The 15,968-nt window shown below is 42.8% G+C and overlaps 1 protein-coding gene across 14 annotated transcripts in view; it reads right to left on the reverse strand.

Moving 5' to 3' along the window:
* Window positions 1–15,968, reverse strand: part of FOXP1 (forkhead box P1) — a 595,507-nt gene that overhangs the window by 157,541 nt on the left and 421,998 nt on the right. The window contains exon 1 of one of the 14 annotated variants that reach the window (XM_069541164.1): window positions 10,347–10,569. The exons of the other annotated variants lie outside the window; for them this stretch is intronic. The gene's annotated coding sequence lies outside the window, so the exon portion shown is untranslated. Of the gene's footprint in view, window positions 1–10,346; window positions 10,570–15,968 lie in introns of those variants that run through there. 14 annotated transcript variants of the gene reach the window in all.

A 15,968-nucleotide genomic window follows, 5' to 3' on the forward strand; every position in this document is an offset into this window, starting at 1 on the left:
TCCTCTAGATGTACTTCCAATGCCACGTTTCCCAAATCTTTACTGACAAGATTTCATGTTCCTTAAGCTACACAGAGGATGCTATGACGTTTAATAGTCATATATTCTTTGCTTTAAAATCTAACAAATAATGCAAAGACATGAGTACAGGTAGGTTGGGAGTGTGTGTGAGTGAGTGCGTGCGTGTGTGTGTGTGTGTGTGAGTGCGTGTGTGTGTGTGTAGGCAAATCCATTAGAGCATATTTGCTTGGGAGAAAAGGTGGCAAATGCCATTTCCTTCTTTTTTAAACATTTAATTTTTTTATTTTTTATTTTTAGAAGAGCTGGGATGAAGGAGAACAGAGTTATGCAACCGTGTTCTTGCACCATGCCATGATTCACCAGCATTAGTGCTGCAGGGTTCAAACACCATCTCATGCACCTACTACAGGAGACTTGGACACAGAAATAATACCTGAAGGCTGCAGACAGGAGGAGGCGTTGTGCTATAAGCCCCACCCCCAAAGGAAAGCTGGGAAGCAGAAAAAGGGTCCGCAAACCCTATATTCACTTGCAGTTATGAATAACCTTTTTCATTTGTAAGGCGCCCAGAAGATGCCTCCTGCCAAAGAAGGTCAAAGTTAGGAACTTTCACAAGCCAAGAGGAAAAGGGTATCTGTGATCCTCTTGCAAAATCAGCTGAAATAAGTGCAATGGCTACAAACAGGCAGAAAGTCTGTTTGAAGTCTCTTGTAAGAGGAGGAAAGAAAAGCCCCACCATCACGCTCCTACTCCAAACACCTATTAACATAGGGCCCCCCAAGCACCTTGCTGAGGCCCCGGCTGGCTGCTCCTGGCGGGAGCCAGTGCCAGACGCTGAATCACCACCACCGAGTCTCCGGTACCTGAGTTGTGTTTGGAAGGATTCCATTCAAGCACTGCCCAGGCCTGAGCCTGTCTAGCTCATGAGAGTTGACAAGCCCTCAGCCTGGGGTACCATGACTGGAGGCAAGATCAGCACTGCCATCTAGTAAAACAGAAGTCGGCTTTATAGACAGTATCTAAAACGTTCAGCACGGTGCTGCGTCAAACCCGCTTCCGCCCGTTCAGGAAGGACCAGACTGTATCCAAAAGTGAACAAGTAACCTGGCCCAGTCCTCCTCCAAGTTCCCAAAGTAGAAAACGGGGGGGGGGGGGGTCAAATGCGAGACTAAATGAATCCAAGGGATCTGTTCACTCACTGTATTAACCTGCCGTTTTCTGCAATTGCCTTTTATGAGGGTGCAGCCCGGTAACTCTCATTATGAATAATCCAGATGCTTATCTTTTCATACCTTGCAGTGAGGCTTTGAACGCTGCCAAGGAATCGGGCTGGAATCATGCTCAAAATAAAGAAGAATTTTCTGTGATTCTGCTCGTAACACTGTACTTAAGTTTCTGCTCAGGCAAACGAGGCTGTATCCGCTTTTCTTCTTGTAATACAAGCCCTAACAGGGTTCGAGATGCCCTCACAGGAAATAAACCCTTAGAAGGCTTCACTTCACAAATTACCTTCCTTTCCTTTGCTGAATTTTGGGCAAAGAAGCAAGAGTGAGAACCAAGTCCAGCTGAGATAAAAGACAAAAGAAAGAAATAGAAAAGAGAAGAGGGGGAGACCCAAATATGACTAAGAATCTCAAGTTTGGAACTACTCACTCTTGGCCAAAGTTAGTCTAGATAGAAAAAAAAAATCCAAATATTTTCCAATAATTTACACTTCGCAAGGCAGTTATTGCAAAGAGCGAAGAATATACCTGTATGAGAACTTAAGAAATGAGGCACATCTAGAAACACAGGGGCAAGTGGAGGGCCGTAACTCCCCGCATTTAGAATACTAAAATAAAAACAACGTATTGAATTGCTTACTATGTGCCAGGCATTATGCCAGTTACTTGCTTTATACTTTTTCTTTTATTCTTCGTTCCCACACATATCTAAGGGAAGCAGGGGAAGGGTTTATGATTACCAATTTAAAGTGGAAAAACTAAGATGGTGAGGTTTGGTGACTTGCCCAAGGTCACAAGTCTAGTGAGTGGTTAGGACAGAAATACAAAAACAAACGTTGTCTCCTGAAAACGTGATACTCACATCCTACCAAGGTCAGTGATTAGACCAAATATGGCCAAGGGTAGTTCTGGCAAAGGGACATGCAGTCCTACAGAGCCAAAAATGCATGAATGAACGTGCGTCCCGATGCCTTCAGGATGAAGGGAAGGGCCTCGTCACGGTACCACACTTCCTAACTCATCTGTCCTCTTCGCCCACGCTAAAGACTTGCTTTTTTTTTTCAACCAGATCTTCCTATTCCCAGGACTCTTGGAGTCACAGTCACATCTGTAATTCCCTTCTTCATGTTCTCTGCCCACATTTACATGGCATCTAAGTATCTTCTCCATTTAAACACTACCCTTCCCAGACAAATACTGCATGACCTGACTTACACACATGGAATCTAAAAGAGTTGAATTCAAAGAAGCAGAGAGTAGAATGGTGGTTGCCAGGGGCTGGGGGGAGGGGAAATGGGGAGATACTGGCCAAAGGGCACAAACCTTCTGCTGTGAGAGATGAATACGTTCTGGGGATCTAATGTACAGCATGGTGACTACGCTTAATACTACTGTATTGTACGCTAGAAATTTTCTAAGAAGATACAGCTTCAATCTTCTCACCATACACACAAAAGGGTCACTATGTAGAGGTGACGGATGAGTTATTGAGTTTGACTGTGGTGATCTTTTCACAATGTATATATATATATATATATATACATGAAAACAGCAAGTTGTACACCTTAATATAGGTACCATTTCTTTATGAAAACCTATCTCAATAAAGTTAAAAAATAAATGATATCTTTGAAAGTTAATTCTACCTCTTCCTAAAAACTCAACCCAGTTCCTTCAAGCAGCAGAGTCCTTCCCTTGGGGCCCAAGGGACCAGGGCTGCTTGAGAATCCCTGTAACACCCTGTGTTTCTATTGCTGTGATGGCAATCCCCAAGCAGGCAGACAGGAAGAAATGAACCAGCCCAGCTATCTCTGAATCTCCCTCATAATTATCTATCCAGATTCATCCATCTTCTCTGGGGATACTGATGCTGTCACCATCATCCCCTGATTTTGATCCTTTCTTCACGTCCCAGTAGGGACAAGTCCCCTGTTCCATGGTTCAACTGAGCCAAGGTCGGACCTTTGCAAGAAGAGCGTTTCATAAGGCAAACAATGGAGTGGCTGAGCTGAGAGAGCACAGATTTCTTCTCACAGTTTAACTGAAGTCCAGCCACAGTGCACACGCCGGGACACCTGTGTCTCTGCTCCACCTTTGGCTAAGTTCGACCTGTCTCTTTCCACCCACCAGACATGGCTTTCAGGTCCAGCAGGATTTCTGGCCCCTGTTTTTTCAATCCACTGTAGATTCTCACATTCTACTATAGTTGCTTGCTTCTTGTTTGAGTGGTGGGGGGTGGGTGTTAAGTAACTGTATGAAATTTTTTGGCTCTGAATGCTTTTCCCCCCTCACTTTTATTGAGATGTAATTAACATGTAACACTCTAATAGTTCTAAGTGTGCAGCATGACTATATATATATAAACGATTACATAGATATATGATTACATGTATATAGAAATGATTAGCACAACAAGTTTAGCTAACATCCATCACCTCACGCAGTTTCAATTTTTTCTTGTGATGACAACTTTTAAGATCTACTCTCTTAGCAACTTTCAAATACACAACACAGTGTTATTAACTTAAGTCGCCGTGCTGTACATGACATCCCCAAAACTTACTGATCTTTGTAGCTTTTGACAAGCTTCACCCACTTCCCCAATTCCCCACCTCTGGCAACCACCCATCTGTTCTTTGTTTTTATGAGTTGGATCATGTTAGATTCCACATACAAGTGAGATTATATGGTATTTGTCTTTCTCTGTCTGACTTATTTTACTTAGCAGAATGTTCTTAAGGTCTACCTGTGTTGCTAAAAATGGCAGGATTTCCTTCTTTTTATGGGTAATATTCCTGTGTGTGTGTGTGTATGTACATCACATTTTCTTTACTCATTCATCCATCGATGGACACTTTGGGTTTGTTCCATACCTTGGCTACTGTACATAATGATGCAATGAACATGGGGGTGCAGATATCTTTTCCAGAGAGTGATTTCATTTCCTTTGGATATATACCCCGAAGTGGAACTGCTGGATCATATGATAGTCCTATTTTTAATTTTCTGAGGAACCTCCCTACTGTTTTCCATAGTGGCTGCACCAATGTACATTCCCTCCAGCAGTGCACAAGGGTTCCCTGCTCTCCATATCCGCACCAACACTTGTTATTTCTTGTCGTTCTGATAAGAGCCATTCTAATAGGTGTGAGGTGACATCTCACTGTGGCTTTGATTTGCATTTTCAATTAAATGTATTCTTAAAACTGTTCTGGTTCCTGGCCACTGGGGATGAGGAAGATAATAATAAAAGTTGCAATTCTGTGTTTATTGCCTGACAAGTACTAAACAGTAGAGACACACAATCTCATCTAATTTTCACAATCGTTTGAGGCATCATTATACCCAGCTAACATAGATGGAAACACAGGAACAGAAAGGTTAAATTCTAAAGATTATGTGAGATACGCATAATTCTTAGCACAGTACCTGTACATGACAACTACTTATTTAATGGAAACCAGTTCTTAGTACACTGCCCCATATGTAAGAAGATATATTTTGTGGGAAACAAAGATTCCTCTTCCCCAGTGATCTCAAACCACTGGCTATCCTCTTTAGAGAGACACTGAGAAAACCACAGCATCCTCTATTGAGCCCAGAGGAATCTAAGGCAGACAATATTCATCGTATGAAAAGCGAACTGAGGACAAGAGGGCCGATGTGATTTACCCATGGTCACACAGATGACTTGCAACTGAGAGGCCTGTATCCTTCCGCTGGCAAAGGCACTTGAGCAAATATGGTTCCTTCTGACCCTCACCAAACCCTAACCTATGCCTTGCCCTGACTCGTAGAATAATACAGAGGGAATGGCTGGCTGGTAGCCAAAGGACAAGCCTTGGGGGAGATGAAGGTACCGACGATACAGCTGCCAGGTCATGACGAAGAAATGATGGCCAACACCTACTGAATGCCAACTGCGTATCTGGTTTGGTTCTAAATTGTTTTACGTAAACAGAAAGTTTACCGAATATGCCAAAGGTCACACAGTCTGGCTTAGAATCCCTGCCCTTGTACTTCAAGAATGACACAACCCAAAATGGCCACTAACCCGCAAATCCATGGCTTTGGAATTCCTGCATTCACATGGAACCAGAACGACTTGCTAGACATGATAGATCTTTAGAGAAGAATGTAGAGATGTCTAGAAGAATATAATCAGTTAGTCCAAGCCACACTCAAAGGTACTTGGCAGTGAACTTTCTGAAGATTTGATCACTCTGGTCAAGGAATTAGAAACATTTTCTTAAAAGGCGGGTTGAAAACAAAACTGTGTTCATCAGATGGACAACAGTGTTCCCAGAGTTGTGCTCGTCGGGTGACAACGATCTTTGGAGCTTCTGGTCACTGCCGTTTAGCATAAGGGGGATCTTGAGTCTCCAGGCATGAAGAAATAGGGATTCCCTGGGAATTTGGGGGAATTACTGACCTTAGGAGAAGCATAACACTTCCAAAGAAAGAGAGGCTTACTTCATAAAACATTAATGTATTTCTACAGAAGCAGCATACATGGTGGTGAAGTGCCCACCAGTCATTCTGCCTGGATCTGAACCCCAGCTCCACCACCTGCGAGCTGTGTGACCTTGGACAAGTTACTTAACCTCTCCTTGCGTCCATTTCTTCATCAGTAAGAATGGGAGAAAATAACAGTCCCTATATCATAATTAATACATATAATATGCATAGCCTAGGGCCTCACAATGAATAAGTGCTTCTGAAATAAGTCAGATAAAGATAAATATCATATGATATCACTTAAATGTGGAATTTTTAAAAATGATACCAATTAACTTATTTACAAAACAGAAACAGACTCACAGACATAGAAAACAGACTTATGGTTACCAAAGGGGAAGTGGTGGGAGGGAAAAATCCGGAGTTTGGGATTAACAGATACACATTACTATATATAAAATAGATAAACAACAAGGACCTACTGTAGAGCACAGGGAACTGTAGTCAATATCTCGAAATAACCTACAATGGAGATGAATTTGAAAAAGGATTGTGCTGCACACCTGAAACGAACACAACATTGTAAATCAACTATACTTCAATTTAAAAAAAGCACTTAAAAATGATTACTCATTTTATAAGATATGAAAAACACATAAATGAATTAGAAAAATAAAAAGTCAAGTGTAATATCCTCATCTACGCATGACACCCTGGCAACATGTGGGGGCATGCTTACATAAACTACTTTTCTGAAGCAAAACTGGAATCATTAATTACACGCTTTTGAAAATCCCTTTTTTTTTTTTTTTCTTGAAAATCCCTTTTTGAAATTAAAAACCCATTTTGAACGGAGACTTTTCAAACCTAATTTCTACGTTCAGCTTCCAATCAACAAACAGTGCTGGGAACCAAATAACCCAAATTCTACCCGCACCCTATTCTAGAGACTTCCGGAAAAGGTTTTAACATGAGACTTAAAACTGCAAATGGCATGTGACTAATTCTTACTCTGTAAGTAGTAACCATAGGAAGGAGCGCAAGACACACAAGAATTTAAGAATCACATGGTAACACTGAGGGTTAACAGAATGTTTCGATTCTTTTGCCCCAAAGCCCACAACCACGAGTAACTTCTCACTTTGCACTACCAATGAGCAACGTCTCTGCAAGGAACCAACTAACTTGATTTTTGTGGAAGTTAAATTGCCAACATCATATTGAGTTAACGTGAAGCAAAACAAAAATCAAAATTTTAGCCCAGGCTGTATCTTAAAAAAAAAAAAAATCTCCTAACTTCGACGCTGAAGAGATTAAAAGTAAGCATGATCTCTTCACCGGCTCCTCCCTTGCATCTCCATCAACTCCACGCACTAGATGCATTTTCCAGTCCAGTTTCTTCATGGTAAAATACTTTCTCATGAGACTGCCTGTGGTCAGGGCTGAGTATGTCACAGGAAAAACGCTTCTCATGACATCTAGATCATACCCCTTCCAGCTCGTGCCTGACCATGAAATACAGACACACCCGGAAATTATAAACTATTTTAACAACAGGACACTTTACCACCTTAAAAGTGGGATCATCATCACAGCCCACCTGTGTTCCAAGCATGTTCCAAGTATTAACGAGTTAGCATTAGTCAGGCACTTTGATTTGCACAAAGGGCTGTGTATAGGTACAAAGTGTGACGATCCAACCCAAGGGCCTTTTGGAGAGTCACCCAAATGATAAAAAGAGACGGCAGAAAGGCTACTGCTGCTATGGTTGTCCTCCCCAGGACGAAGCCACCTCCCAGGGACACACATGCGGGGCAATCCTGATGGAGGCTGCGCTGTGTTTGAGTGTCGGCTGCATTGTTCCCTTATATAGTCAATGGAGAGGGAATCCCTCTGTGTGCATATCTCCTATCCACATTCCAAGACGGTATAGGCAATGAAACAGATTTTCAGCTGTGACTTATAGGGCTTGATGTGACCGGGTGAGGCACTGTGCTAAGATCACGCCCATCATTTGTGCAGGGTGTGTATACATGAGGCAGCCCCTGACCAAAATCGTGCTTTAGTTATTAAAAACCGTGCCCGTGAGAGCATGTACACATAGGTCAGTGCTTGGCTATGTATAAAGGATCTCCACGCACTGATGCAAACCCCGCTGGAGAATGAAAGCAAAAAACTTAAAGTTTAGTTTGCTTGTTTAGAAGTCTACGTTTCATGTAGATTTGAGCCTTTCCCTAGGTCTCTGGAGGACCTGACCTGAGATAACCAACACTCCTGCAGGTCATTATATACACGACATAAGAATAAAGACGTGAAGATGTTTTTGAGGGTGTCTCGGAGACCTACAAGGCGTCTCTTTGCAGGACACCACCTGCCTGACACGTTCAAAGAGAGAAGCAACAGTTGGACACGGATAAATCATGCTGCTCGCTGGTCACAGAAACTCTGGTACATTTCCCTTTAACTGAGCTCTTTATGTTTCGATGTAAAGTCAGAAGATAGCCTTTAACACAACTGTAAGAGCTACAGATTCATCCAATGGCATCACTGTTTAACACACACACACACACACACACACACACTCTCTCACATACAACATAAAAGCAGAGCTACTGGGGGCTTCCCTGGTGGCGCAGTGGTTGAGAGTCCACCTGCCGATGCAGGGGACACGGGTTCGTGCCCCGGTCCGGGAAGATCCCACATGCCGCAGAGCGGCTGGGCCCGTGAGCCATGGCCGCTGAGCCTGCGCGTCCAGAGCCTGTGCTCCGCAATGGGAGGGGCCACAACAGTGAGAGGCCCGCGTATCGCCAAAAAAAAAAAAAAAAAAAAAAAAAAAAAAAAGTCGAGCTACTGAGGCAGGCATAACTAAGGAATGCATCTAGAAAAGCCAAACTACTGACCAACTAAACCTTGGAAATCCTGTACCATAAAACCATCCACCGCAATAGATGAATTCTCAGTGAAAGCCTGCTGAATGCTCAGGAGGCCAAGAGGCTCCTGAGTCGTAAGGGTTAACTTGGTTGCCTTTAAAAAGAAAATGACACATGCAATTTCCTTTTATCATAAAACAATGCATTTACTCTTTTCTGTATGTCTGTGAAAGGGCACGGCTTTCTGAGTGGAAAACAAAACAGAACTTGGTCACATGTTTATTTGCTTCAGCTACTCCCTTCCCCTTCTGATAAATAATCAAACATGCCATCCAGAAAAAACAAAACCAGCGAGCTGGGAAATTTGATGGTCATCAAATAGACTGCGATACCAAGAAAAGCGGCCCACTGTTCCCACACTGAGTTTTTGGCCTCCACACCTACACTAACATCTGAGTAAATACCTCCAGTCACTCTTTCCATTTTCCCTGCAATTACTCCTACTGTTATACAAATTGTCCTTAAGGCAGTCGCAAACATAATTTTCTTTTCTTGCAAAGTAGAACAACTTCTGAATCTGAAAAAAGCCAGCCTAGCAAGAGCGATACACACATATGTATATACACTTACCTATTTTATTTATTGAAATGCTTCTTCCATGACAGGTGGGGGACAATGACAGAGCCTGTTTCTTTCTCTATTCTAATAGATGGTTGAGTGAGACGCCGAAATTGAAGTATATTTAGTCTGGGGACTAACAAACAAGGTTTAGAGTAATAACAATTCCCTTCAGATCAAAAGAGCTAATTTTCTACTTCCTGTCTATTCCCTGACCAGTATACAGTGAAGAAGAAAAAAAAATTAGCACCTGGCTTACCAATTATACTGAAGCTGGTTGGGTCAGGGTTGGGGGAGGGGTGTGGGGAGAGGGGAGGGGGGCCAGAGGGACGTCCACAGCAGACAGGAAAAGGTGGAACCCTTGAAAAAAAAATGTCAAACCATGAGTTGAAAAAGTCATTTCAAGAGAAAGGACCCAAGGGGCAACCACATCACTCCTCGGCACAGAGAGAAGCGAGCAGCCCGGGTTCGAGGGCTTTCCCTGCCATCCTAATTATCCACAATGAGCATTTTGAAAAGACCCTTCCAACATCAAAGTTAACAACCATCTCGGAAAGTGAGGCGGGCTTTCTCTTTCTTTTTTTGCAGCCCACTCAGTTTAAACAATACTAATATGAATGGCATAATGACCGTGCTTGTTTCAGCAGTCTGACTTTTATTGGCATGAAATTGGTACAAATATTATCAAGACCGATTCACAAACGATGATGGGGTCGTGATGCATACATGGAGGACAATCCTGCAGATGCAGAATTACCAAGCCACCAACCCTGCACCCTCTCACTCCTGGTGATAACAGGAAGGAAAAGAAGGCGACACAAAACAAGCTCACAAAGAAGCAGAGCGAGGTTCTAATCTCCGTTCAAGCTCCTAAACCGGTCCTGACGACACACGGCTGCTGACTTAGCTGAGACCATCCGGAGACACGTTTGAAAGCAAGAGTGAAGTAACAAGGAGTTAGAACGAACCGGTCCTCTCAAAGCTCTAAAAAGAAAAACGTCTTTGATGGAAGGGGAGGGGGTCAGAAAGAGCAGTAAGTAAGTTGGATCATCTTATTTTGCCCTTCAGAGAATGTCTGCGCAGGAGGAGATCCTTAGTTTTAAAAGTTTATTAACCCAGCGAAAATGTTCTATTTTTTTTTCCTCTGGACACTTACAGAGAAAATGAAGAGTTTGATCGAGAAAGCTCGCACTGTCTGCCCTTGGATTTCCGTCTTCTTGCTGTAGATGGGTTCTGGCTGTTTCTGTGAAGCGGGGTTGCCGAATGGTAAAAAAGATGTTTGAATAAACAGGAAGTCCTGTGCGACTGAAGCACACTCGAGGAGAAAACACACTGGAACATTGCCCTTTGTAGGCAACTTAAGGGACGCTTGCCTCCACGGTAGCTGCCTGGGCTCTCACTAAATGACAAAGAAACCACAAGAATTCCTCAAGTAATTCTTCACTTTCAAAGTTGAAAGATCAGTTGGAGCTTGGAGGTAATTTTCAAAGTTGCATTTAGCACTTAAAGAAATCTATTCAGGCTACACTGTATCTAAATCATCCCAGGTCTGCAAGCAAGGACACGGCATCAGAAGTGTGCCGGGGCTAGACCAAGCCCTAGCCAAACACAGCTCATACACGCAGACAAATACATACCGACAGGGTTTTGGGCAGCCTGCTCTTGAGATATTTTTGTGGTGACATTAACATAGGCAGGATGCTTTTTTTTTTTTTTTTTTTTTTAAAAAAAAAAAAAGGAAGAAAGAAAATTCCGATTCTGCAGACTTTAGAGGATTTTGTCACATGTATTTTTAAAGAACACATCGCCTGCATTCCAAGGATATGCCCCTGAGCTTGCTTTTGCTGCTTTTCCTTTTCTCTGCAATCAACCAAACTACCTGTTTAGCTTGAGACGCCTAGCTTGCCTACCTGAACACTCCTGAAGCCACCCCAAACTAATTATCGAAGTCCTGTCTTCCGTCACCTGAGTGAACTTGACAGATACTGTAAGGAAAAGTGAACTGCTGAAGACAGAGAAGTCAGCTTGAAAAACAGGATGAAGAGTTGAACAGCCAAATTCAAAAAAAAAAAAAAAAAAAAAAGAGAAAAGAAAAGAAAAGATAAAGGGGGAGGCGGAGGAGGAAGAAAAAGGATTCCTTCTGAAAATGCACTGCTGCTGTGGCAATGTTCTTCTGCCATCGAAGCAACTGATTTGTCGTGGAGCATGGAATGCTGGACTGTCTGTCATCCAGGTGCTAATACTCGGCTAAAATAACTCATTGGGAACTGTCAGTAGGATGTTTACATAGGCCCCAATCTTTTCTTCAGAGAAGGAAATTTTTTACTGGAATTCATCTTCTTTTGATCTCACATTCAAAGCAACGGCAGCTTGATAGACATTCAAGTCTGAAAGCAAATCCAGACGCTGAAGATAAACCGCCAGAATATGACAGGCAGAAGCATCTAAAGCTTATAAAAACCAAGAGAACAGCATGTCGCCTGAGTATTACAATAGCAGAAATCAAGAGACATATTAGGTGGAACTGATCAGCCACAAAAACAGTTCAAAAGGCAGATCAGAGAAACAGAGGACGAGGCTAGGAGGGAAGAAAAAAAAAAAGGAAAGATCTGGTTTACTGCCTCACCTCCCTTCTGAGCCCGGCAGCTTTTAGATGCCTGCCTCTCCACTTTTAGAAGGGGTAGAGTATCCAATTCAAATGTTCCTGTCTAACTCAGCCAGCCTAGTTATAAACGCTGCAAATGACTTCCTAGCAATGCATTTCTAAGGGGCGAGGGAAAAAGGCAGACCTTCACCTGTCTCAGTGTCCAGCATGCAACATTTTATTAGCAGCCCCTGCATCTGCTCTGTCATGTAGTTTCAAAAGGCACATAGCCTGGGCGCCGTGCAAGTGGGTGGCAGGAAACCCAGTCCTCAACAGAAGAGCTCTAAGTGGTTCGAGACGGGGCTAGAGACTTCTGAGCAAGTCCAGTTCCCTAAAAATGGCTAATTACTAATTGAACACAAATGCTCCAGCCTCAGTCGCACAGATAGATGAGTTCAGGGCGATGGACAGAAAACTGCGCAATACCTCCTCACTTTGAAGTCATCTAAGGCAATTTCATAAAGGAATTATTCCAAGAACTTTCTTAGAGGCACACAATTATTTCTTTTAAAAATAAGCCACTTATTCTAATTAAAGTCAGTGTGTCGAATGAAAAAGTGATTCTCCCAACAAGTTTGTACTTAGAGCTGTTTGTTAATAAACGCTGAATGTGAACAGGCAGCATCAGGTTAAAGGGCAAGGGAATTCCACATTATAATTTAGCCTGCAGTTACTCCTGACTGCAGACACCTCCTGGGAGCACAGAGCCAGATCATTCCTGCAGCACCCTCGGATTTTGAAAATCAGCCCCTCCCCCCATTTCTGCGTAATAACCCAACAGTGCAATGTGGATTTAAAAATCTACTAACCAATTTTAAAAGCTGTAATCAGTTTAGGGTTTGCCTCATGCAAACAAGATTCCTGGGTAGCTAAGTTACACATGTGAAAAACAAACAAAACAAACAAACACAACACAAACCCTTCCGGATTCTGAGCCGATTTTGTAAAAGGCATCTTCGGTCACGCTTACATAGCTGTCTGATGTGCTAAGCTGATCATCTGTCTTTAAACGGTACTAGTTCAATATATGAAAGTTGCCACTACTCTTCTCCAAGCTAAAAAAATAAATTAAAAGTTGCTTTCAATACTTACTCCCAAAGTCTGCCAACTAAATATTCTACGTTGCTGTAATGGTTCCATTTACCCAAAACAGGGAGGTTTACCATGTAAAGCGGAATGCAAATTCCTTTATATATTATAAAATACATTCTTCCTCTGCAAAGAATGCTGTCACTCCCATGGTGAGACACGGAGGAGGAACGCTCCATTTCTCACAGCCATTAAAAGTCTTTTTAAAAAATCTGCCATGTAGGGGCTTCCCTGGTGGCGCAGTGGTTGAGAGTCCGCCTGCCGATGCAGGGTATACGTGGGTTCGTGCCCCGGTCCGGGAGGATCCCGCATGCCGCGCGGAGCGGCTGGGCCCGTGAGCCATGGCCACTGGGCCTGCGCGTCCGGAGCCTGTGCTCCGCAGTGGGAGAGGCCACAACAGTGAGAGGCCCGCATACTGGGAAAAAAAAAAAAAAAAAAAAAAAATCTGCCATGTATAAAGACCTTCATTAGTATAATTAAATGACTGTTGGGGTGGGTTTTTTTTTGATATAAACAACTTTTGATCTGTCATTTAAAAACCTCATAATATCATTAAAGAGCTACCATTTTTAAAAGAGAAATTGTCTGCTTAGGACCATGGAAGAAGAGTAGCCATGCTCTGGGCCGCTTCCTCTCTCTCCCTTTTAGACTTCTCCTGGACTTGAATGTCACCACAGACCTTGAATCCTTGAATGTGAAATGGCTTCACGCTAATTGCTCTAATTGCTTGAAGATGTGCAGGCAGGTGAAACCTGATCCCTGTGGCTATTGTAGAGACCAAGAACAACACTGGAATGTTTACACAGTAGTTTGATTTTCGTAGACAGAAGGGCTGAGTTTCAGACAGCAAAAACACAGCTAATAGGTGACCCCTTTATGTAGTCCTCCTTTAAAAAAAAAAAAAAAAAAGACACACAACAAAAAACAATTTCATGTTCTAAAAGGCAGTGTCCTAAATGCCAAGGTTATTTGCTTGACTCTTGGAGTGAGTATGCCGTGCGTTGCACCTGACATTTATACCCGAAACTCTACCCCGGACACATTTTTTTTTTCTTTTTACCTTAAAACAAAAAAGCACTTTATATGTCAGTCACCTTACAAACAGATTAGGACTGTATGGTATTTCCAAATAAGTGCCTTCATTTAAATTTTAAATTGAATATTTTCCACCTACCGCAAAACTCCTTGTCCCTTAAAGGAGAAGCCTGGTACCTCCTCGTTTACTCCTTTGGTTCTTCTGCTCCCCCACCCCCACCCCCATTTATGGAACTCCTGACCCTTGTACATTCCTGGATTGCACTTAAAGTTGAATCCAAACCCTCTCATGTTGGTGCTTAGGACAAATATGTATCCTTTTGGTGCCTTTTTTCTTTGTAACCGTGTGGGACTGTGGTCTGCTTCTCATCTAGAGGGAAAGGCAGCCAGGGGAGTGGCTGACATAGTTATTCAATGACAGTGGCCATTCTCCCTGGATATTTTAATGAATTGAGATGGATACAGAGGTCTGACAATGGCTCCCCAGAGCCCTCTCTTAACAGAGCACAAATGTAACCAATGCTGGACAGAAAATAAACTGCAGCAAGACCAAGATAAAAATACAACAGCACCTACAAGGCGTCATTAACAAAAGGAAACCCACGCAGGTCAGGGGTAGGCTTAGACAGGTGTCGAGATACACACATACATCCAGGAGTGTTTCATACAGAGCCATGGAAACACTGGGAAACAGGAACTAAGAATTAAACACGTTTTACAGAATATCACAAAACAAAGAACTGATTTTAAGGTTAAGCTGGGCAATTAAAAGCAATAGATATACCTTGTAAAAAAGAACAGAGAAGTAGGGAACACCCCACACAGCTGGAAGGCACTGTCTAATGGCTGCTCTCTAAGTTACGCTGTGTATCAACTTCTGATAATGAAATAAAAAAGGCGGAAGAAAGGGTGGCGGGGAGTCCTTTTAAAGCTGTGAAAACGCTTCAGTTACATAAGCTAAGTAATAAATATAGGAGCTTCCACTGCCCAGACTATTTGTCCCCAAACGCTGAAAGACAAAGTGATGAAACAAAAACAGCTGGCTACAGAACAACCTTGCAAATCACAGCCGCCTGACATACATTTAGAGACACTCATACCTTGTTTTCAAAAGTTACAATCTCCTATTAAGAAGTAATGCTTCCTTCTCTGAAAAAGGAGGGGACAAGTAACCATTTATCCGCTTAAAGATTGAGTATAAACTAGTCCAAGCCAGTGAGAGGAACGCGGAGGGAAAAAGTAAACAGGCCCTCACCCCCCTACCCCCAAAATAGTTCCCCTTTGAAAGCGCCATGCAGTCAGTGCCTGGTACCAAGGGCTGCCCCGTTCGTTGGAGGGGTCAGGAAAGCTATGCTAAACCGACAGGTTCCGTTTACAGCAGGCCAGAACTTTGTTTGGATATACTGGCCTTGCTCCCCGCCAGCTTAACAACAGATGGCTAGAAAACTTTCATTATGCTGCACAGGACTGAACTGCAAACAATCCAGGAAACTGTGAAAAGTTTAACTCCCTCGAAACCAATGTGCCAAACCAGGACCTGCCCAGAGGACTGTGGAAGTGATGGTTAAAACAAGGGCGCTTGCTAACTGCCCAAGTCAACTCAGGCACCATTCCAGACGCCGGAAGAGCAGCGACCCGCCCAAGTCTTGAGTTTAACTGTTCAAAGCCCAGACCTTAAAAGGAGTTGTAGTGACGGTCCCTTCTTTTTTTCTTTCCCTAAAAATGTACTGTCAGACTTTCCCTCGCCTTGGGAGAAAGAAGATCTTCCTCCAGACAGTTCCCAAGCTCCCTTCCTGCTTTCCTTCCCTCTGGAAATCGGGAGGATGAGGCCGAATAGTCTCGTTCTAACACCCAGATTTAAATACGATTTATCCAAATCTGTCTATAATTTAAATATTCATTAAACTGATTCAATCACATGAACCCTAATATCTCCTAATGCTGCAAGACAGGTTATAAATGTACCTTCAAAGGTTTAATTCAATTGGCAGTCTGAGAGGTCTTATCACT

The sequence above is a fragment of the Delphinus delphis genome, chromosome 10 (assembly GCF_949987515.2).
Source record: "Delphinus delphis chromosome 10, mDelDel1.2, whole genome shotgun sequence".
In the NCBI taxonomy this organism is placed as follows: Eukaryota; Metazoa; Chordata; class Mammalia; order Artiodactyla; family Delphinidae; genus Delphinus; species Delphinus delphis.